At 40.8% G+C, this 23400-nt stretch overlaps 1 long non-coding RNA gene across 1 annotated transcript in view; it reads left to right on the top strand.

Moving 5' to 3' along the window:
* The first annotated feature begins 10106 nt into the window (after positions 1–10106).
* The window catches only part of LOC140248244 (uncharacterized), a 28648-nt gene continuing 15354 nt past the window's right edge, over positions 10107–23400 (top strand). The window contains exons 1-4 of the long non-coding RNA XR_011902813.1: positions 10107–10553; positions 11700–11921; positions 13750–13819; positions 14287–14392. This is a non-coding gene — a long non-coding RNA (uncharacterized lncRNA). The remainder of the gene's footprint in view (positions 10554–11699; positions 11922–13749; positions 13820–14286; positions 14393–23400) is intronic.

Genomic DNA, 23400 nt, shown 5'->3' with positions numbered 1-23400 from the left:
TTCACTAGTCCTAAAGCAGAATATTTTCAGCTGGAATGTGTATGGTGGTCCACTATTGTCTAAATATTTCCAGTAATTTAAGTTGCTTCACAATTTTATTTTGCATAAAAAGGGGCTCTTGTTGTCTTTGAATCGTTATTTTCAGCTTTACTTTTTAATTGGTGATGGGCATATGCACACAAAATTCCCAAGCCCCAGGGTCAGGGTTGAAGCTGAATAACCGGAGCATCGTTTGTCTGTTAACTTCAGGTCAACACTCAGATCTTAAAACAACGGCAAGAAGAAGGGAAGAGAACTGTCTCCCTTGAGACCCAGGAGCTGGCTAGGTAGGAGAGAGGTGACCATCAGCCTTGTGCAGTCTTTTTCTTTCCACCACGTTATACGGCTTGAAACAGTGCACATTTGTTTTGCAAGGTCTTTCCAGAGCAGTGAGCCCATCTTGCTTGCTGCCTGCTGTTTGATGATTGCCACACCTGCACTTCTTAAATTAGTCACAGGTTGGCTGGCTGTGGTCTAATGGCACCCAAATGACAAGAGACAGCTTAGGGACTCATTCTCAGTCCCAGGAATAAACTGGGATTATTGAACTATTATTTTCCCTTCCTCCCGAGGTGATCACTTTCTTCGTGGGTGTCAGGAGAAAAGATGAAACAAGGTAAACTAGATTAAGGGATTTCCACTTATTCCCAGCTCTTATTTTCATTCGTTCTTCTTGTTTCCCCCCCTGTGGTGCTGTGGAACTGCAGCTATGCTTTACCTTGCATTTAACCTTTCAAAGAAATACAGGAATGTGGGAGCTTCCTCCTGCTCTGAGAGAACTGGAAATAGAAGGTTAGAAGAAGTGGAGGCAAATTAGGATGTTAAGGGTTATTGCTTATAGAGGAGTTGGCACAAAGGATGTGACGACTCAGCGATATCTAAACATGATAAATATGGGGTAGATGCTGGCCATTGTTGACTGTGCTTAAAATTTGAGCACTTTGTGTGGTGTTTTCATTTGGTTTTCTTCCTTGTCTGAGAAAGCTAAAAGCTACACATGCTTCTGAGTATGGTGCACTCCGGTTCTTTCAACTCTTTTCTTGTATGGAGGTGCTTGGAATGAGAAGACCTATGTGGTCAAATAGAACAAAGAGAGGAGGTACCCCCTATTTTATCACTAATACTGGTTCTGAGTTCTGAATAGCATTTGCCGCATATAGCTGAACCCAGCTTGCTGATTGTGAGAAACAGACCCTCAGTTATCCTACTGTTAAAAGGTGAAACACGAATCACTAAAAACTGCCTGTGGTCAGCACCTGAAAAAAAAAAAGCAGCCCCAGAAATGGCTGCCATGGCATGTCAAAGTGTCTAGTTCAGAGCTAGTCCAGCACTACTGGGCCTGCAGTCCTTGTGCCACGGGCTTGGCTGATGCTTCATTGATCTGAAAGCTGAATCATGGGCACTCTGAAAAGTGCAGGGCGACTTGTGTTCCTCGATCATTTCTGCACCCTGGGAAACCTTGTCCCGTTCAGTCCTTCTCAGGCACTTACATGAGTTTGTGCTTTGTGCATTAGAATGAAGGGAAGCCATCCAGAGGGACCTGGACAGGCTGGAGAAGAGGGCCCATGAAAACATAATGAGGTTCAATAAGGCCAAGTTGAGGGTGCTGCACTTGGGTTGGGGCAATCCCAGGTATTTATATGAACTGGGGGAAGATTTCCTTGAGAGCAGCCCTGTGGAGAAGGACTTGGGAGTCCTGGTGGACTAGAAGCTGGACACGAGCCAGTAGTGTACGCTTGCAGCCTGGAAGACCAACTGTGTTCTGGGGTGCATTAAAAAAGGGTTGGCCAGCAGGTAGAGGGAGGTGTTTGTCACCCTCTACTCAGCTCTTGTGAGGCCCCATCTGCAGTACTGCGTCCAGGCTTGAGACCTCTAGCACAGGAAGGACGTGGAACTCTTGGAGTGGGTCTAGAGGAGGACCACTATAAAATCATAGAATCACAAGGTTGGGAAGGACCAACAAGATCATCTAGTGTAACCATTCTCCCATTACCACTGTTTCCACAAGAACACAGTCCAGATGGAGGAGGAGTTCTCTAACTGTCTCCACCTGAGTCACCAGGGATGTATTCTGTGTTCCATCCCAGACTTCCAGATCAGGGCGTAAAGTGCACTGAGGACAACTGATCTGCCTTTTAAAGGCAGATGTAAAGAAGGTGTTTAGAATTTAGGCCTTGTCCTTATCCTCAGTGAAATGATCAGAGGGCTGGAGCACCTCTCCTGTGAGGAAAGGTTGAGGGAACTGGGCTTGTTTAGCTTGGAAGAGAGAAGGCTCTAGGAAAACCTCATTGTGGCCTTCCAGTACTTGAAGGGAGCATATAGAGGAGGGGAACGGCTGTTTACGAGGGTGAACAGTGACTAGACAAGGGGGACTGGTTTCAAACTGAGACAGAGGAGGTTTAATTTAAGTATTAGGAGGAAGTTTTTCACCCAGAGGGTGGTGACACACTGGAACAGGTTGCCCAAGGAAGTTGTGGATGCCCCATTTCTGGAGGCATTCAATACCAGGCTGGATGTGGCTCTGGGCAGCCTGGTCTGGTGGTTGGCGACCCTGCACATAGCAAGGGGGGCTGGAACTGGATGATCATTGTGGTCCTTTTAAACCCAGGCCATTCTATCATTCTATGATTTGTGAAGGACAGCAGTTAGCCTTTCTCTTAACATACGAATTTTACTCCTTTTCTCACTTGCAATGCCTTGAAAGTCCGTTCAGGCCAATTTGCATTGTGATATGTATTCTGTAATAAGGCATGCAAGAAATTGGTCCTATGAATTCTCTGATGTGGTCAGATTCTCCCCAGTTTGAGCAATTTCCAGCAGGGTGTGAGGGGCGTCATGTTGTTCTGCAGGGCAGGATGTTAGGCCCAACTCCAGCTGGTTTGCAGGCTTCAGCATCCCCAGGGGTGTCAGGTGAGCCAGCAGTGAGTAAAGAGTTTTAAAGTGAAAGATGAATCTGTTCAGTGTACGGTGTTCAAGAACACGATTCTGAATTTGCACAGCAGAGTGGGGTGCACAAATTAGTTTCCCACTATGGAAATGAATAGCAAAATACTGGGAACTGCACAGACTTCAGTGTCTCAAAGCGTACTGTTTTTGGTCTACCTTCCCACCCCCATTAGATGCAGCAATTAAAAAGTGAGCCCTGAAACTGTTCAGACATAAAATAATAATTAAGTCGAGCTTTGAAGCCATCACTTTAAACATCTGTTAATTGTCATCTCTGAATGAAAAAGAAAACCAAAGTTGACCATTTGATGTGTGGCTGCAGAGCAGTCTGAAGGCTTCTGGAGGGTGTGTGTGAGCCTCCTGAAAAGGAGGGCTTTCAATTTCTGTGTATCTTCCCCTTTGTATTTAACCCTGTGCCTGCTGCATCGCCCAGCACGTCCTACCCAGCTGTAGTGCAGGTTCCCAGCTCATTCTGTAACCTCAGCAGCACAGATGGGGGCTGGTGAGGCTTTCGGGCACAGATAGCACTCATTGCTTTCATCAGCAGCCCTGTACCTCTGGCTGCTGACCTGATAGTTATTCTTTACAGCAGTTGCTCAAAGGAAAAAGAGACTGCAGAACTGCAATGAAATCCATGTGCTGCCCGCTGCTTTTGTTCAGGCTGCTGCCTCTGTGGTGCTGGCTTGTGTGATCTGAAGAGCATTTGGGCTGCAAAGCCTGCTTGTATTGGAATGCTGCAGAGTCTTCCTTCCGAGGTTCTGTAACAGGCTTCTCTAAGCCCAGTGGCTCCTTCTACCCCAGCCTTTTTCCCCCCTAATTTAACAGCCTCTGCCTTAGTGCTACCAGGTTCTGTCTCACTTCATGGCTCAACACCCACTGACTTGATGGGAATACTGCTGCTGTTCTAATTCACTGTAAGCAAGCTGGCCATTCAGTGTGCACTCAGAGATCCCAGAGCACTGGGATAGGGAGGAGGGAAGGGAGGTAATTGGTGTGTTTTCTCCTGAATGGTGACAACAGCATTAACTTCAGGTATAAAAATGAACAAAGCAAATTGCTTATAGCTGTAAGACTCCTGATGGCAACGCCATCAAAACAGTTATTTGTTTTCTCCTCTGGTTTTTTGACACACCTGATGTGAGCTGCTTTGAATCCAGGCTCATTTCTTTCACCAAATAATGTGACTGGGGGGAGGGGGGAGGGGGGGGAAACAGCAATAAGGTATTTGTGCTGATGCACAAAAAAGCCTTAATTGTAAACACTTTCCAAGTTACCTGCTTGTTGCTTTTTATTGCTTGACTTCTGTTTCTTCTGAGATTTCTGTTGCTATTTCCAGTTTTGTTGCAGTGTGGACTCTGCCTTTGATCTTGTTTTGTTTTCTCTTGATGTTTTTTGCAATCCAAGCAGAAGCAAATGATATTTGGAAAGCAGTAAGTTTGATTGCTCATTGCTGATTGAAATTCAGAACATCTTTTTGACGTTAATTTTTATTAGGAATGTTGCTGATCCTTGCTTGATCCATGAGCAATTTCTTTTTAAAAGAAGTTTATCAGTGGAAGAATACTCAATTAATAGAAAGAATTACTAAATGAAGCAGTTTCAACTTCATTTGAAACGTTCTGTTTTTAATTCCAGGATCCTAAAACGAGACCACTAAATTCAGACCTGCATCTGAGTTTATTTGATGTTACACCAGTGCAGCACATGAAGTCCGTTGTTTGAGTTGCAGTGCAAAGCATTAAAATTGATTCCTAAACGTGAATGCAGAAACTTATTTGGAGGAACCTGTTCTTTTTAATGTCTTGGCCATAAGTATTTATCTCTAAATGTATCTCTGTAAATTAACTTCTAAGCAAAACTCGAGTGGGTTCCCACTGCAGTATTTTCTTACTTGTAAAAGCTGTTGAAAGTCCTCCCTTCCCTTTGAATATAGTTCAGGAGATGTGATTTTGTTGGTGTTCAGTAACTGTACGCTAGTGAAATCCTGGTCTGAGAGCTCTGCAGAAATCCAGTCCATTTCCTTACCAAGGTTCTACCTACATAGTGTCAACAACAACTGTTATATTTTTGTATTGTTGATATATATACGTACATATATGTTTCTGTATATAGTATTCCATGTGATGAGAAGGCTGCCACTGTAACAGCCATATTTCAGAAAGATCTGGAATGAAACCCTCCTAGTTTAGAAAACAACAACCATACTCTATATGCTTTTCAGTAAAAAGACTCATCCCCTTTGGCAGTTACATGTACTTTGGAGGTCTAGAATATCAAAAGAATAACGTGAAAAAAGGAAAGCTTTTCAGTCATCCTCCTCAATGATGAAGCTTTGGTCTTCTTTTTTCTTGAATCTTTAGTGATAAGAACTGCTTGTGGTGCCTTGTTTGTCTTGCAGTAGACTGAATGAAAATGATAGCACCATGCTTTTGTTTTTCTTTCCAGGAGCTGTCAGTATGCCATGCATGAAATGGTAGGCAAAGGTAGTGCAGAGTGAAGTGGGGTTAAAAGTTAATTGTCCTTTGCCTTTTAACTGTCTGATCTTGTGTTTACTGAACCCTGTTAAACATTAGTGTGTATGTGGTACTATGGGCTACTCTGAAAGTAATGCCTCCTATATTACTGTGTGGGCTGATGACTTATTATCTAGGTCTACATTATTTTTATTGCAGATTTGGTGATGTAAAGTAATATGTCATGAACGTGAACTAAAATGTTTTGCTTTACTTATGTGTTTGTCCTGATGAGCGCTCATTCTTGGGTTTCAGTCCAAGCATCCGCATTGACTATCCAGTTAACTGACGAGAGGAAATGAAATACGAGCTTTGGGATTGTGTAGGACTACTTTTACTACAGTAAAAAGGGGCTCTTGACCGCTTTCTTGATGATGTGTGTGTGAAATATCCCCACCCTGTACCATGTGGTGCTGAGGCAGGGCAAGGGGACAGCCTCAGCGATGTGTGCAGTGCGGTGGTTGTTCCTTGGGCTGGCAGTGAGGGCAGCGTGTCCTGCTGCGTGGTACATTCTGTGTGTGGGAGGCAAGGAGGGGATGTAGGAACCTACGTGTAAACTCTGAGGTTGCTAAAGCAGAGAGACAATCATTGCTTTGCTTTTTAAAAATAGAAGATTGTTTATTCAGTTTTGTGCTTTTGAATTTTTATTATTATTTTGAATTTTTATTTTAAAATGGTGATGGTCCAGTCCTGAAAGAGAAGTCCAAGTGCAGCACCTGGATTGGATCTTCTTGCTGAATTTCAGCACTTCTTCCTATCTGAATCAAAGTAGGAGCCGTCTCTGTTCCCTTCTTTGACTTCTCCTCCTGCCCTGGTTAGGGATGAGGGAGGAGGATGTGAAGGATGGGCTCATGGGAGCCTTGCTCTGTGAAGAGGAGGGTGATCATGAAATGGAGGCTCTGTGTTAGCCCATCGAATGGCTCCGAGTTGGGCTCTCCCTCCCGGTTAAGGGTAAACTTACGAGATCCTTGTGCCCCTGCAGTGTTCGAGGCCCCTGGCAGTTGAGGTCCCTCTACTGGACTCATCTCACTGCCCTGGCACAGCAGCTCTGAGGATGGCAGTCCCTGACCTGCCCTCTTCTTCAGGACTTGATGAAGAATTGATGAGAGAACTTGGGAAGGGATGAGGGAGGGGAATGGGAAAGGAAGGGCTCATAGGAGCCTTGGCTGTGAAAAGAATGACCAGGAAATGGAGGCTCTACATGAACCTGCAGGATGGCCGTGAGCTGGGGCTGTCCTGGGTAAGGGCAAACTTACAGGACGGAAGGATCAGCGCCAGCGTCGAGGCGGCCGTTTTGCAGGAGGTGGACGGATCCCGGCACCCCTGCGGTGAAATTTGGGGCGCGACCTCTTCCTGGTTGGCCTGGCAGCGATGGAGAGATGGCCAGTCTGCTCTGATGGAGGTGGATCCACTTCCATCAGCTCATCTTTGACAGGTGGATCCACCTCCATGGGCTCTTGCTGCCAGGCGGGTCCACCTCCATGGGCTCGATGTTATCTGCCTCTTCCAGCAGCCGCCTCTTCTTAGAAGGTGGCTGCTCCATCCCGCCCTCAGAAGTAACAAGAAATAAAAAGTATCTCTGGGACAGTGAGATTTGCTGCTGCCTCTGGCTCTGTCAGCTCAGGGACTGCGGTTGAGGGCAGTTTGGTGGTCATGGCGACAGGATTCGGAGTGCCACGTGCTGGCCCAAACATGGCGGCTGGCAGTTGGGGCCTACGGCCATTTCTGGGAGGCAGTGGCAAGAATGTAGCGAGAGGGTCTGTTGGGGCAGGGGGTTCTCAAGCACCCTGCAGCTGCCTGGGGTGGAGCCGTCCTGGTGCCTACAGCAGCAGAGGGGGAGGGTGGGTGTGGCTAAGCATATTGACACCCCACAGGCATCCGAAGGAGATGTAGTCATTAAAAACAGTGGAGTTTCTGTGATTGTATGGTCTGTCCTTTCCTGTCCTTCACATCTGGCCCTGGAGCGTAAGAAGGTGGCATCTCTTATGCCCTGACGCCAAAGGAGAGGGGTGTGGAGGAGAGGGCCTGGCATCCTCTGGGCAGCCACATTGGGACTGCAGGGGGGTGCATTGGAGGGCCTGTGAGGTTCTTGGGGCCTGGTGCTGGGGTTTTGCACCTGGAGGAGGGGAGCTCTGAACAGGGTTTGCTGTCCTCAGCCTTTTCTCTCTTTGGCCACGGAATGAGTGGCTGAAAGGGAAGCCAGGCCCTCCATGGCAGTGCACGAACAGCTGGCTATCAGTCATGTCTCCTGTGAAATAGTTTGGACAGATTTGATCTCTGCAGTCTCTAGTATAGTGTTCTTGAGAAGAGAGTGTAGGGGCAGGGGCACAGGTGTGTAGGTGGCTATTCCCCATCAGTTGTCCCCAGTGTACCTCAAGCAACATAGAAGTGCTCAGGCTCTACCTTCAGGTGAAGGGGAGAGGGAGGTGTTTCTTTCCTGTGTTGTGCCTGAATTGCAAGTAATGTGCCAAAAGCATGTAGAGACTGTAGCTGAACCAAGACCACAGCCTGTTGTATTGACTTGGCTGGTGATGGCTTGCTGTGCCTGTGCTAACGCGGAACCAGGTGATCCCATTGTGCCCTTTCTCTTGGATGTTTGTGGTGTTTTGCTTTCATGCTTATTATCCAGCTGGTAAGCAGTTGTGGCAGCTGTTAAGCTGTCTAGTTGGCTAACAGGGACAGGTGTCCCCTCTTAGCCATTTCTTAGATTTTTCTGCCTTTGTCTCTTTTAGTGAAGGCCTCTGGTGCAGATGGCACATTTAGAGGTTTCATTGGTTGTTGGTGCTGTGAGTTTGATTCAGCATTGCTCAGTTATGTTTTGGGGAGGACAGAGACTTCAGCCTCACAGGGACCAAGGTTTTTGGAGTCTTATCTGTGGAGCAGTGTAGCGAACATCAGTAATATGAAGTTTTGTCTGAAAAGCAATGCCTGCTTTTTATTTATTTATTTATTTTATTTTTAAATGGTGGCCTGACACATCAGAGGTGGGTTCTATTGTTGTGGATGTGGCAGTGGAACCTTCCAAAAAACATTCTATGTAATTGATGGCAGCAGATTTGCAGTGTTCGAAATAGCATCTGGTATGGAATGTGTATGAAGTAAGGAAGGGGTGGAAGGGCATTTCTCCCTGTGAATAACTAACATCTGTTAAACTTTGTAGGCACTTGGTGGATGTTTTTGGGGACTGAACTGTGTTGTACTGGGTGGTGCTGTCTGTTAGTGCACTCTTACCAAGCTCTCAGATGTTGTGGACTCAGTGTACTGACTAATAGACCACGTGGTTGTGCTACTATTCAGAGGGACTTTAGCAGTCTGGAGAACTGAGAAGGGCAGGGAAGAATTTATTGAAGTTTAACAAGAGGAAGTCCTGTATCTGGGGAAGAACAGCCCCATTTGTATGAACACATTGGTAGTTGATGTTATGCAGCAATACAGCCTGCATTGTTTGTGGCAAAGGCAGCTAACAGTATATTTGGCTGCAGTAGGAAGGTTGTGGCCAGAGTTTCACAGGAGCTTATTTTTTTCTCTTTTAGCTCTGCTCTAGAAAGTCTGCATCTGGAAGGCTGTTCCCTAGGCATGTTCAAGAAAGATGAATAAGGTATTGAAGCACCTTTCATATGAGGAGAGACTGGAAGAGCTGGGACTATTTATTCTGTAAAAGATGAGACACAAGGAGACGGGGAGGATAATTTATCAATGTGTATAGGTATCTGATGGAAAGGATTAAAAGAGATGGAGAAAGACTTGTTCCAGTGGTGCCCAGTGAAAGGACAAAACACAGTGGGCATGAACTGAAATACAAGAAATTCTGCTTCAATATAAGAAAAAAAACAACTTCATAATGATTTTGGTCATACCCTGGAACAGATTGCCCAGGGAAGCTGAGGCATTTCCAAACTTCAGATTTCTTAAAATCCATCCACAGTCCTGAGCAGTTTGCTCTTGTTAACCCTTGTCAGCCAGTTGGGTTGGACTGTATTGCCAGAGGTCCCTTACCATCTCAATACTTCTGTGATGGTGTTTTATATAGAGAAATAGTTGAAGGAGCTGATGTGCTCATAACCATTTCAGGCACATAACAATCATAACTCAGTGAAGAGTGTTAATTATAGTTTAATTTGTTCACTTTAGAATTGAATATGCTGAATTAGACTTCTCTTGAATCATGTGTTATTCCGGTTAGAAAACTGATAAACTTGCTCTTCTGTACAGACCCAGAAAAGTTTCCCAATTATTATTCCAAACTTAATTTGTCTTCACTCGCTATTTTTAACAGCTTCTGTACTTTATTTCTGACCTCTGGAGCTGCAGTCTTCTGTAATAGCTACACTAACAATCTATGGTTTTTGTTTCTTGAAATAACTCTGAAAACCTGCTGTAGCAGAAAGGCTTAATAATTGGGATTCCACATCTTAATGCATTCTTTTTCCTACAGATCTAAAAATGAATGCTTTTTGTATGTGCAAAGAAGTGAATATGCACGCCACTTTTCATTCCCGAAGTGCTCCAAATTTGTTGGCTAATTAATATTCAGAATATGCTTTGGAGATTGGTGTATTTAATTATCTTTTTTTATAAACAATGGGAATTTCAAAGAGTGGCACGTGGGACCCAACACAACAAACCTTTGCTTCACTGCGTTGCTGCCCCAACCCAAATAATAGTTTTCCTGCAAGTTGTATCAGAAAGTATACAAGCAGAAAGAGAAATGAACGTAGATCTCCCGCGCTAGCGTCCAGCCTGTTCCCAAACAGGGAAATCATTTTTCATCCTTGTATTTCCTTTTATTCCGTGACACCACCAGCAATTAAATTTGTCTCGGAGATGAGATGAGCAGAATTTCGTTAGTCGATTTCTCTTGTCAGTTGTTGCAAATTGTTTCTTGTGGCTTTGTTTTTGTAAGCTTTTCTCAGCGTGTTAGCTGGGAATGTGCTGTAGTGAGTGACAATTAGGTGGAACCCGATAAAATTTGTAACAATCTTTCAAAAGAAGTTAAAAGCTGATATTTTAGTAAGTTTTCTGTTTTGTGCTTCTTTCCGGAGAGGAAAAAGCAGGGTAAGTACTCTCTTTTTTGTATTATTGGAAGATTAATTGTGCTAGAAAGATGGGGGGAGGAAATAATGTTATTTCTCCAAGTATGCCATAGAGAGTAAAAGGAGTTGAACTTGGCTTCTGCACAGTAGTGTACTTAATTCTCTCATAAGAATCTTTATTAACAAACAGCAGGGCTTCATATAGTGATCCTTAATGATTCTTTCAGCCTTCTAATGCAGGAAAATAAGTATTTTACAAGAATACGTATAAAGATGGGAATATTTGAACTGACTTGGTCACTGCTAGGTATTGAAGTGAGTCCCCTGACTCTGCATATTTAAAGAAAATGAAAGTATTCAAACTTGTCTTGCTATGTCTCTCCATGAAATCTCCTAATTTGTCTCTGGAAAAGGTAACTAGTTGTTTTGTTAGGAGAAAGCAAGCAAGCCTTACTTTATTAAAGATTGTTTCTTGTTCATGTCAAACAGCTTAATGCTTGTTGTCTCTGGGCTAGTAGGTTTTGTGAAACATAACAAGCCTTTCCCCCAGTGTTCTACAGCATTGTTGCTTTGATGCTTCCAAACAAGGGAGCCAGCCTCTTGTGCAGTGACTCAGATGCCAATGTTTGCCTGTGTTCATTTGTTCTATGGCAAATGTATGTAGACTAGATAATTTCGTTTCTTGGGGTGGGGGGTGGGGATTAATTTATGAAGGAAAGTCTGTTATGTGAGGAGCAGCTCCAGGACTCTTCACATCTTGCTTTCTGACAAATTTCTTCAATAAATCTGACCTGTCAGTGCTACTTTAGGTTTGCAAGTCTGTAGTAGATACTGATGGGCTTTCTCTTGTGTTTAATTGTGTTGTTTTGATCAAAGATTCTGGTTTAAAACAGAACCATTGCTTGTCTTTAGTCACATACTGACTAAATAGTGTTGTCAGTAATGTCTGTTGTTTCTGCAGTCTTCAAGAAGTGAGTTAGGTATGGTTCAGGTACTCACTACTGTTAAACAACAGCTGGCCAAGATTTAAATGGCAGTTTTCCTAATACTGTAGCTGTTTTTTTCCAGATTTGGTTGACAGTAGTTGTATGAACTGTTTCCATTGGAAATTGGCGCCTTTAATGGTATTTCCATTCTAAGGAAATTTTCTTTGTGATGTTTTTTTCAGCCAACGTGACAGAGGCAGAACAGTTGATAGCCACTTACTTAGTGAACTCTTCTATCCTTGTGCACCAATTTGTACTCTGACCACCCACAACAGAAGTGAGAGCTCTGTTGGATGTTTACTTGGGCGTCTGCTTTTTTTATTCAACGCAAATAACTAAACACTACCTGAAATGGAATGACTTGATTGGATGCTTCCTTGAGCACTGAGCTGGTACTAAATCAGGTAAAGCAGGGATTTTGGTGTGGCTGACTGGCATTCTGGGCGAGTGCACTGACCAATGAGCCCATGAGGTTGACTCTTCTAAAAGGAAGAGTGAGTGGTTTATTTTAACGTAAAACATGTTGGTTTTGTTTTCCTTTTTTTTTTTTTTTTTTTTTTTTTTCTTTTCTTTTTGATGACTTGATTTCATGCAGGTCCGGAACAGTGTCTGTAGGATGTTTGTTCCAAGGTCTGTCTGTTATTTTGCTTTTACTCAAGCAGAGGGAACGTGAAGTTGGTGTGGGAATATTCTTTGTCAAGTGTTGCGTGTTTCCATTCTAAGCTTATAGCAGCCATACCGTGTGTTAGTAGAGATACTGATGTGTAGAAGTGGGATATACTGACAGGCTAAACCTCAACCTTTCTCTCCTTTTTTCTTTCCATAAGTATCATAATAGAAAGAAGTAAAGAGGAGTATAAGGTCAACAGAATACTTATACTGGAGTTAAGGAAATGATTTTTATCAACTTATTTTTGAATGATTGAATCGAAGCTGTAGTCTATTTGTTAATTAATTACTTCATGTAGTTTCAGGGGAGGAATTCGAGATATAAGAGAGAACCACCTTCCACAAAACATTGGGAACATTCTGAGTGCTGCACCTGTTCAAATGACTTTAACCTACCTGGTTGTTTAGAGTAATTCTGCGTTACTTTAACTTAAGTTAAATGCATTCATGAGAATGACAATATAACAAACTCTTGACACTCCAAAATATCCTGTTGTGCCCCAGTTAAGCCTCCTCCCCATCTCTCTTCTCCTCTTTTGTCCTGTCTGCAGTAGACCACCAAATGAGCCCCTTATTCTCTTGACTTGCATTGGATGTGAAGTTAGCACTGAGGTACTCTGAAAAGAATGAGTGCAACTAGTAGAAGAAACTGGGCTAGTGAGCCTTCTGCTCTTAGCTGTGACAGGAGCTGGATTGTGTGTCCTACAAATGACGCTGTTCAACATAAAATTATTTTTTATTCCCTCCTTCCAACTATAACTCTATTCCAAAATGTTATTCCTCTCATGATACAGAGCTCTCATTTTGGACAAAATGTGTTGGTTTTGTTTTGTTTTTTTTTTCCTCCACTTTTGGCTAAATAAAAAAGCTGTATATAACCTTCTAGGTAAGGTCCCACAAGGGTCAGGTATGATGGCTTTTAATTTTCTTCCTGCCAACACCTCCTGTGATGTGCCCTCTATCTCTCTCATAGCCACGGTGCTTGTCTTGTGAGCAAAGAAAAGATTTTACTGGACCCAACTTCAGCAGCATCTGATGCTATACAGGGGAAGCGCTAGCTGAGCTGCAGGGGAGGGTGCTTAGTACAAATATCTTGTTGGGAGTGACTCGAGATGAGAAACTGTGTTGAAAGAAACTATAAGATGTGAGGGAAGTTATTGGTGGAGGTTCTCAGGGTCTGGTTTTGACATTGATCTTATTTTTTGTTTTCACTGCTCACCAAAACCTAGGAGAAAACTAAGAATGTACTCATCAAGTTTGCTAATGGGTTAAGTTAGGTCTAGAGGAGAAGACTGTCTGTTTTGAGATATTTGTAGCTCATTGGAAAAATTCAGTTTATTGAAATGAAAGCAGTTCCAGGGATGGTGATGGAAGCACATCTCAAAAAGCTACTAGCATTCTGTCCTGTGCTCCCTGGAAAACTGTGAACAATTTGAATTAAAAATGTTTATGATCTAATTTTACTGTGTCAAGTTATTGTGTCAAGTTGTTACGAATTTTGTGCTATTGCTGTTCAGTTAATAAGACTTTTTTTTTTTTTTATTTTTTTTTTTTCCTCATTAGAAGAAACTACAGTCAAGAAGACTCCAGTAAAGACAAGGCACATAATCACAAATAAAGGAAGACTTCAATGGTAACAGCAAAATTAAAATCATTTAATTCTCTGCTCTAAACTTGACAGAATTGCTGTACTGAAATTTTCCTGTTCAGTAGCTAGGATGCTATGCAGTAGTGAGACTGACAGACAGAAGTTGCATTGATTGCTTTTTAAATGGGGAAGGGGGAAGAAGACATCTGATAGAATACATCAGATGAACAGATCAGATGTGTTCTAATGTGCTGTTCTTTCCCACACTGTTATTCTGGATGCCATGTCTCTACTGTGGGAAACACTATATAATCAAGACTGCTTTTCCAGTAAGCATGTAGCATTCGGAGGTTTATTGTGCATGGATTTCATAGTTTATTTTACAAGGTAGGATTGGAGGAAACTGCAGTTAATCAAGAAATTTGTATACAGTTTGCAAAACAACTGTTCTGTATGTGTCAGAAGTTACTATCTGGAAACTCTTCCCTTCTTTCTTCTCATTTATTCTTCAGTTCTGTGCCCTCACGGTGGCTCCCTTTTGGATGATGTCCTCACGAAGAAATCAGACTTGTCTTGGCTGTAAAGCTCCTGGGGACTTGAGAACACTTGGCTGTTTATGTAAGTCTTAGTGATGCTATAGCACTCACACGCACAGGATTTAGCACCTTTTGATGCAATTTAGTTCTGGTTATACTTATGTTAGTGTTTCACCTGAAGTCTGCAGTTATTCTACTCCCTAATGAATATGTTAATTGTTTCACACTTTAAAAAAAAAAAAAAATCTTTGCAGACACAGAGCTAACATTGCATCTTGGGGTGGTATTTAAATAACTTCATGGAAAATGTATAAGTCTAGGTTTAAAAAAAGGGTAGTGAATAAATTCAGTGTGGCACAAATCTGACATCTGCATTGCAAAAAATATTCAGTGCAAGTAAATTATGCATCTTTTTTGTTACAACGGTTTGGAAACCGTACTTGCAAATATTACTTTAATTACTATCCTTACTGTACTGTTTCTAAAGAAACTTTCTACTTGGCAGCGGACTACCTGAAGTCTGATACATTAAGTATTTCCTTTTCTTCCTGATTTAAGATGCATCTTTTATGATCACTCCCTTATTCTAATTTTCCTTATCGATCAAATAGGTATTTCACATGTTGTTTTCATTACGCCCATAAGGACATAGAGTAACAATACTATTTTATCCATATCTTATATTTTACACTTAATTTTCTTTGTGTATGAACTTTCCTGTAGTGATTATCTGTCACCCGCTTTGACACTTATTATTTTAGATGATTCCTGGACATGCTATTAGACTAAGTATTACACTAAGCTAAAGTTCATTAAATAATTATCTTACGGAATAAAACTTATTAGCACTGAAGGTGTTAAGAATTACAAATATTTCTGGTATTTGTAGTTCTTGCTATTTTTCATATAATATTGGAAACCTTATAAAAAGCTTGACAATGAGAGCCATACAACCTACGTTTTAGATCAGAGTAGTTCGAAGAAATCTAAATGTGCTTACACTGTTTTGTTCACATCTTACTTTTCTGAAGCCTATTCCAGTCAAGTGGTATCTAATTTTAGATGTAATAAGTGAGTTTGAGCAAGGATTTTTAACTATTCCAATAGCTTTCTGGGATGTTTTAGGAATTATTTGACACCAGAAGATTTATTCAGCTCTTAAGACCATTGAACTTCAAAGTTGCATTATCTATAGACATCACTCTTAAGATCTGTACTTCACATATCGTGGCTAGTGCTTGAATTTGAGACTTAGGGGAAAGAATTGAGCACCAGAGAGTTGTGTGTTGACTTGTGTCCGTCTTCAGAAGTCATTTAAGCAGATGTGATGTGAGACTGGGATTGTGGCTTAATTGAAGGGTTGTAACCGAGCCCTCCAGGGAACTGAAATTGTTTTTGTTGGGTTGTAAATGTAATGTGGTAATGTTCCTTGGTGAATCGTTTGTGGTTTAATCTCTTGCTAACGAGAGGCACGAAGAGAAATTGGCACTGTGGCTTCATGATATGAATCCCTCATGTCTTGTGTTATGAATAGGCTTCTCCTGAGCTCTTTCTTGGGGTATTGCAGACATGGAAGGGAAGGGTAAAATACTGATGAGAATTGCTGTGTGAAATTTCTCTTGTCCTGTGTTGGGTGTGAATGCTCTTCCCCTCAAAATAGGCTTTAATAGTGTGCTTTTAGTTTGGTTTCAAAACAAGTACATTTGTTTTTTTAGAGCACACAGTGGGTGTGTTCTAAAGTGTAACTAACTCCTCTGCATCAATACCAAATGGTTCTGTTTTTCCTAGCGTACGTAAGTCTTGAAGGGGGTACTGACCTCAGCCAGCAGTCCTTGGCTACCTGTGGGTTGAGGGTTCTCTGATATGTTCTGAGATATTGTATACAAACTTTAGTTGGAGTTGTGCTTAATTGTAGATTGCAGAAACAATATAATAACATGAAAATTGAAAACTTCAGTTGTCAAGTAATGTTAAGAACTGTAGTCTTAAACTTGTACAAATAATTTTATATTTGCGAACTTGAGACACTGTGTTTGTGAATGTGTGTGTCTTGTCTTCAGTAACACATCACATTGCTTTCATTCTTTTGTTGTGGAGTTGAAATTCTCCACAGTGGAATAGTCAAGAGAGATCTGGATGTTTTGAGTTTCTGTGAGCTTTACTAGGATGCAGACGTGTGGGCAGATAGGAGCCTAGCCCATGCACATGCTGGAATGAGCAGTACAGGCAACACTGGTCAGAATTTGCTGTGTTTGCAAGGGAGTAAAATGTGGGTTGACTTTGAGTGGCTAACTCTTCATTCCAGGGACATATGGAGAGAGACTATCTGTGAACAGCAATTTTGTATTCAGCTTTTCTTTGTAATCCCTTACTCTTTCTGAACAGTGGTCACAATTAGAGTACTGAAGTAATTTAGTTTATCTTCTGTAAACCAGCTGGTTGTGGAAAAAGGTGTCTTACTAGGCTAGATGGAAACAATTTTATGTGAGAGATTACAAGATAAATTGGCTCAACCAAAAGGTGACTATTTGTATGGTGACAAAAGTCTGAGTTCATTTTGAGAGCTTCACAGTTCAAGACTCAATTGGATTTGCATATCCCAAAAGTTCAGGAATTGATTTCCTAAATGATGATATTCAAGGCATAATGATCATGTCTGCCTGTTATTATATGATCAAATGTATTCCAGGGAGGATGAATTATTTAATCTCTGTGGAAACATGGAATTTTCATGATGCATTAAGATTGTAATGGGCACTTTTTTTTTTTTTTTTCTTCCAAAGGAATGAAATTGTTCCGTCTTCTAAACAAATGATCTGTGATGCCTCGAAGGCTGCTTGGAGAAGTAGATAATTAGCTACCCCACTGCCTAGAGAAATAGCTTGGAGAATTTTAGAAGCCTCATGCAAATGGTTTGGGATATTATACAAAATTAGTTTCAGTTAGGCTCAAATTTATCTAATTTAATTTAATTATTGGGAAAAGTAAATCTTTGACTGAGGGGGAAGAAAGGAAACCTGACACGAACAGAAGTCAGGCTGAAAAAGACACTGCAATATAGACTGCAACAATTAGATACTGATGGATTTACAGTTGCCATTTACTTTGTAGGCATTCACCTCTAAGGCATCTGTAATGACTTTGTTCTGTAAGACTTCATCTATCAGAATTAATACCCTAGGCCACAGGTGGAATAATTACTAAACTGAATTAAACCCTGTTGCTCACTATGTCTGTATTCTGTTTTAGCAGACTTGTGTACTTAGCTGGTAAATCTCCATCCTTCTGGGATTTTGAAGTTCTAGGACATCCTACTTGTTCCACTTGAGTTTGCAAAGGGTATCTGACGGGGATTGGGTGGTTCTCTGAGGTGGAAACATGATGGCTGTACCAGGGCTTGAGAGTCTGATTACTTGCCTGTGGGAACAGTGGTGACTCTTTCATGTTCCTGTGACGTCTCCAGCCATCTTTTCATTCCAGACCGGGTTGAGGGTGCATCAAATTTCTTCTTAATCCAAAGAAGATAGTTGAGAGATTAGAGAAGCAGGTGGTGCACAGCTGATTGCTGGTGGCTGTTAGCTGCCTCTTCAGTATGCAGAGCTCAGGCAGAGAGCAAAAAGAAAAGGAAATATATTGAAGTGGCTCAGGTTTTTACAGCTTGCCTGTGTTTTAGTGGCTGAAATGAGACCAGAGAAGCTGGGACATGGCAGTTGTGTTGCCTGAAGTAGGTTGGCAGACTATTAAAGTAGGCTGGTGCAAGTCTCTCCTGTTTGAGGGATGTAAGTTAATGCTATTACGTGGAGGATGAAGAGAGATACGTAGTGTGTCTGGGTAAAGTGGATGGGTTGGTGGTATTATAAAGAAAGAAGGAAGGGTAGATTCCTGCTGGGATGATGGTAAGGGGTTATAGCAGATGAATTTCTGCTGAGAACAGTAGAGCTGGGAAGTTGTACACACACTCTTCATTAGTTGAACTGTAGCAATTTCAGTGGACTTCTGTTCCGTTTTGTCATGCATGATGGTTTTGTAGTATATTTTAACAACATCCAATGTGATGTGACTACTGTAAGAGAAAATTCACTGAGTAGTCTAAATACGTGTGTCTGAAAAAGGTTCCTCACCAAGCGTTTGCTTCACTTGCTGCTTTTGGAACGTGTCCTGACATTTTCATCTAGCATGTTGTCTAGTGAGCTCTTTTGTTTTGTTCTTAATCAGTATTTTGGTGCCAACTTGAATAATATGAGTTACAATAAAAGCATTTTATTTTATGGCAAGTGTCTATTTTAACAGTGACACTTTCTCCATAAGCTTATCAGTGGAGGAACCAAATTACTTCACAGGATAAACAGTTTCAAAGAGACTCAAACCAAAACCTTGTTGAAATTGTTCACGTAGCCATCATAGGTCTAGGCACATATATATGTTGTTATTCTAAGATAGTCTGAGGTCATTGTGTTGAAGATATAGGCAAAACTTGTGAGCTTTAGTTATAAAGCTCTGAAAGAAAGGTTCTTTTGACCTTTAGTTAAATTACTTTTGATATGTGAAGTTTGTCTGATGTCCTGGAACTCCTCTTCAACCCTTTACGATCTTAAATAGGTGTGTTGTGAAGCTCAAAGTGTGGTATTGTTTCATACATAGCAACCTACACTCAAACTTCATTCCAGAAGGAATAAACAATTTGGGCCACGCATAATTGTGCACAAAATTATTTTGTTGTTTAATAGCTTTATTTAACCTGTGAAGTGTCATGTCATCCAATATATGTATAGTAGGTGAGTTGATGTATATATATGTATAGTATAGTAGTTGATGAGGATGCTCATGTTTTCAGTTCTGTCACTTTCCCAGTGACAGGACTTCCTCTTTTCAGGTCACAGCAATCAGTGGAAGGAGAAGAACCGGGGGAAAGCACCAGGGAAAAGCAGGCACCTGGCTTGAATCTATTCTCATTTAAAAATAAGAAAAAAGTAAACAAAAACTTAGCTGACAACAAATCAACAACTAACCCAAAAAGACTTCCATTCTATTCTAGCGGGGTAGAGCTGCCCCTAACAATGTCAGCAGTAGAAGAAGAGTGCTTATATACACCCTATACCTACACAGTTTGTTTGCTTCTTTGGTAGCTGTCCTGAAAGTAATGCAAAAATTATTTCAAAAGGGACCCTTAAAATTTTCTTCAGTTAAATTCTTCCTAGTTTGAAAAAATACCTTGTTTTTATGTCCTGCTTGTATTATTTTTAGGTGGAAGTCTATTGCTTTTTTTCTTACAATAAGCTGTTGAAGCTTGATGCTATAACCTTATCTTTACTTGAAATTCATCTTGTCATTTCTCAGTGTTTTATTATAGTTGAAATATTGTTCGTAAGAAAAGGCTCAAGAATCCTTTCTTGAACCCACTGTCCTTACCCTGTAGTGAGTGATGTTCCTGGCAAGGATTGGTAAACAAAATTTGGCAGAAGCCAAAGATAGGTCAAATGTTGGTGATTTCCCTTACTTAGGTTTCATAATTGTGATTAGTAAAGATAAGACAGGTAAGTATCTTCTCTGTTCTTGTAACTCTATATTGATGACAAATCTTGAAATCTTTTAGTATCCCCTATTTAGCTACCTTGTTTTTAGTCACCTCAAATACATGTGAAATTCATTAATATATTTGATGACAGCCTCTGTATTAATGTTCATAAATGCTGCTTTCTGGTGTTTGTGTTTTTAGTGTGGTGTTCATGCAAATTTGGTCCTTGTTTAGCAGTTAAGCCCATACTTGTGGATCTGTTCTTGGCCATTACTGACAATTCACCTGTTCTAACTGCACAAAAGGTAGCTTTTAGCTGTAAGGGATAAACAAAACTCTTTCAAAGCAGAAACATGACATTATGACATTTCTGGTAACTTAGGACTAGAGGTGAGATTAATGCATGAAGTTCATGGCTGAAGGAAATGGAGAGGAGTTTTTTTAATGTTGCTTTTTTTTTTTTTCTTTTCTTTTTTTTCCCATAATATAATAATTTTTTATTATTTATTATTGCTGAAGATAGAAAAATAATCTTATATTTTTGTTCTTTGTTGAAAATGTATATATATATATATATATTCTTGCCTGTAGAGGTGTACCAAAATTGTTAGTTTTGGATGAAAATTAGCATTTGCTTAAAAACTAAGAATTCCTCAGCACTTGTGATAGTAACAGTGCCAGCAGAAATACAGACATGGGAACACATGCTGTTTGGCTTGGAGGCAAGAAGAGGCTGATGTTCTGTAAGCATCTAGAGGGAGGATATTGTTATTTTTCTTTCCAAAACATAGAAAACATTGGTTACAGGCAAATGAGCTGCTAGATAACAAAGAATGGTCCTTTGTAAGGCAGCACTGACCTTGCCACACAAAAAGTACAGAAAATTCTTTAGATAACTTACTTAACTTGAATAAATACCAGGTGTTCTCTTCCTTCAAGCACGTATTGACTTGCAAACCTTTCTCTAATCTTCCTTAATCTTTGTCAATATTTACCTCTTCATGCAATAAATACCGAGAAGTCAACAGAACCAAACTTCATTGTGATTTTTGCGCTTGTGTTATTTCTTTGCCAATTTCAGTGAAATCTGTACGTAACTTGAGAATGATAAATTAAACTAACAGCGTAAATCCTGCTATATAGTTTGTAGTAATAATTTTAATGAGCAGTTCAGACCTGTGGCTGTAAGCAGAACTATCCCAGACCACTTCTGAAGTGCTGGAGAACATGAGATATTTTTGAGCTTTGATATGTGTGTTTCTTCTAAGTCTGAATATAACCTTGCTATGTTACTTATCTGTTGAATTCTCTATTTAGTTAAAAAGTATTACACTACTTCTTGTAAGATTCTTTAGATTACTGGTGCACAGGACAATCATGAAACATTGTGTGGGCATGTACTTCTCTAAAACTAAGTGGTTATGAGCATATTCTTTAAAAGAAAACGGCATGGTGTTGTTGTTGTTATTCTTGGTTGTTGGCTTTTTTCTTTTCCTAGTATCTGTTAAGATCACTGACTTTATCACACTTCCTTCTGTTCTCACTTGTTTTGCACTTGAGCAAAAACTTAAAATGGTGGAAAAAGCCTGAGAAACTGTTGCTTCTGTTTGTTGTTAACTATGATATCTGATCTGGCTGCTGGTGAAGGTGGCAGAAAGGGATATTCATGGAGTCAGAGCTCAGCTCCAGCCCCTTGGTCACAATGTGGGCACTGAATCAAGTTCGAGCTGTAGCTGGGTGCCAAGGACAGCCTTCTGCATCTCTATCATCATTACCTCCTTAAACTTTCCTAACTAAATTTCCAAAGGTCATGTGAAAACAGTGAAGGTGAGATTTGTTAGTGATATTGCTCAGAGTGAAATGTTAGCTCCTTGAAAACTGCTTGCTTAATAGCAAACTAATTGCCTTTGAGGTAATCATGACTGTAATAACGTAAGGCTTGCCTGTACCTCTTATCTTTTACCTGTCTGAATGTCTGCAAGAGTGCTTCATGTGACAAACATATCAAGAGAAGTGTAATTCAGTTCTAAGAAGCATCGTAGATACTGCTCAGTATATACTCAGGTGTAGCATGTATGTGGAAGGAGCCCTGTTTAAACAAGGAAGCGAGAGTAGTGGGGAGTAAAATATGGGAAGGAACTGAAATTGTGTGCATGAGCAAGTCCTGAGAAGAGATTAAGGCCTGGATTGCTGTCTTGTTCCCAAGTTGTCAAGTCCCATCCTAAATCTCTGAGGCATGTGTGGCTGTCTGATGTCATGCTTCTGAGGTGATTGTCACCACTGGGTTGCGTGGAATGTGCATCTCTAATGTTGACTAGCCAAATGCTGCAGACAGAAATTAATGGAACTGCAATTGTTTTCACTGTATTTACGAGATGAGTTGTGTATTTTCTAGTTAAGTTTTTTTTTTTTCTCAGAAAATCAAAACATTTCCTGGGAAGCTACTTACTTCCATGAAAAAATTTGGCAGAAGATTATTGGAACACCTTGCTGGCTTTTACTTGACTTCATGGCATTTAACTCAATAAGATGAGCTGTGAAGAACTGTGTGTTTTCCTTTCTTCCCAGTTGGAGCCAAGAGAGACTTCAAACAGTAGGAATCTTATGTGATCAAGGAATTGTGGGGGAAAAGTGCAAAAGCAGGGACGTTGCATATTTAAGATTTGATTTATGCCTTGGGAGAGAACTGAGTTGGGATCTGTGGTTCAGATCAACTTTGGCAGTTCAAGTAGCCCTGTTAATTAATAATTTCTAATGATCCTGACATAGCTGTATTACTTGGTACACGTTAGTAGGAAATTGTAAAATAAGTTATTAAACCCAGAGGGCATTAAATGTCTCCTACTGTAGCTAAAACAGTACAACAGTAGGAATAAGGGTAGGCCATTCATGTTACTGCTTTCTCTTCCTCTGGAATCTTGTGTCTTATTAAAAAGCTTCCCAGAAGGATTATTGGTCTGAAATTATACATTAGAAATGAAAACACAGTAGTTATTCACTTGCCTACAAAAGGAAATGGTTACCATAAAAGTATATTGTCTAGAGAAGTCAATTATGCCTTAAAGAGGGAAGAAGAAAAAATTTTAGCGATGTTTTGGAGAATAAGCCTCTGAAATGCATTGGGAGAAAGAACAATGATGTAGCTGGGCATGCGTAAGTATTTTGGTGTCTGCCTTCGTGCAGATTTGGGACTGGTTGAATCAGCTCCCTTGTGAGGGCCGCAGTCCCATTATGTTTTTTCCAGGTTGGCTGGTGTAATTGTTTTTTCTGAGGTTATCAGCATGTTCAATCAAAAAGCTAATATGTGCGTTATTGCTTTGCTAGTTTTTAAGCCCTTTTCTCATTATAGGTATCGATCTTGATTAAAAGCTGTTCTCCAAATGTTTGGTTCCATTGACATGAAGTGATTCTTGCCTCTCTGTCTGCTACCAGAGGGAAGGTAGCCTCATTCAGGTTAATTGCCAGTGCTTGATGCTAAATGCAAATGCCAGAGCACTGCTTGAGGTGAAAATTCAAAAATAAAAAAGAGCAGCTGTTAAAATGTCCTTTCCTTCTGTATTTACCAGAACAGCATG

The sequence above is a fragment of the Excalfactoria chinensis genome, chromosome 2 (genome assembly GCF_039878825.1).
Source record: "Excalfactoria chinensis isolate bCotChi1 chromosome 2, bCotChi1.hap2, whole genome shotgun sequence".
Classification (NCBI taxonomy): Eukaryota; Metazoa; Chordata; class Aves; order Galliformes; family Phasianidae; genus Excalfactoria; species Excalfactoria chinensis.
The sequence above is the reverse complement of the archived record's forward strand: the minus strand, read 5'-3'. Positions and strand labels throughout refer to the sequence as shown.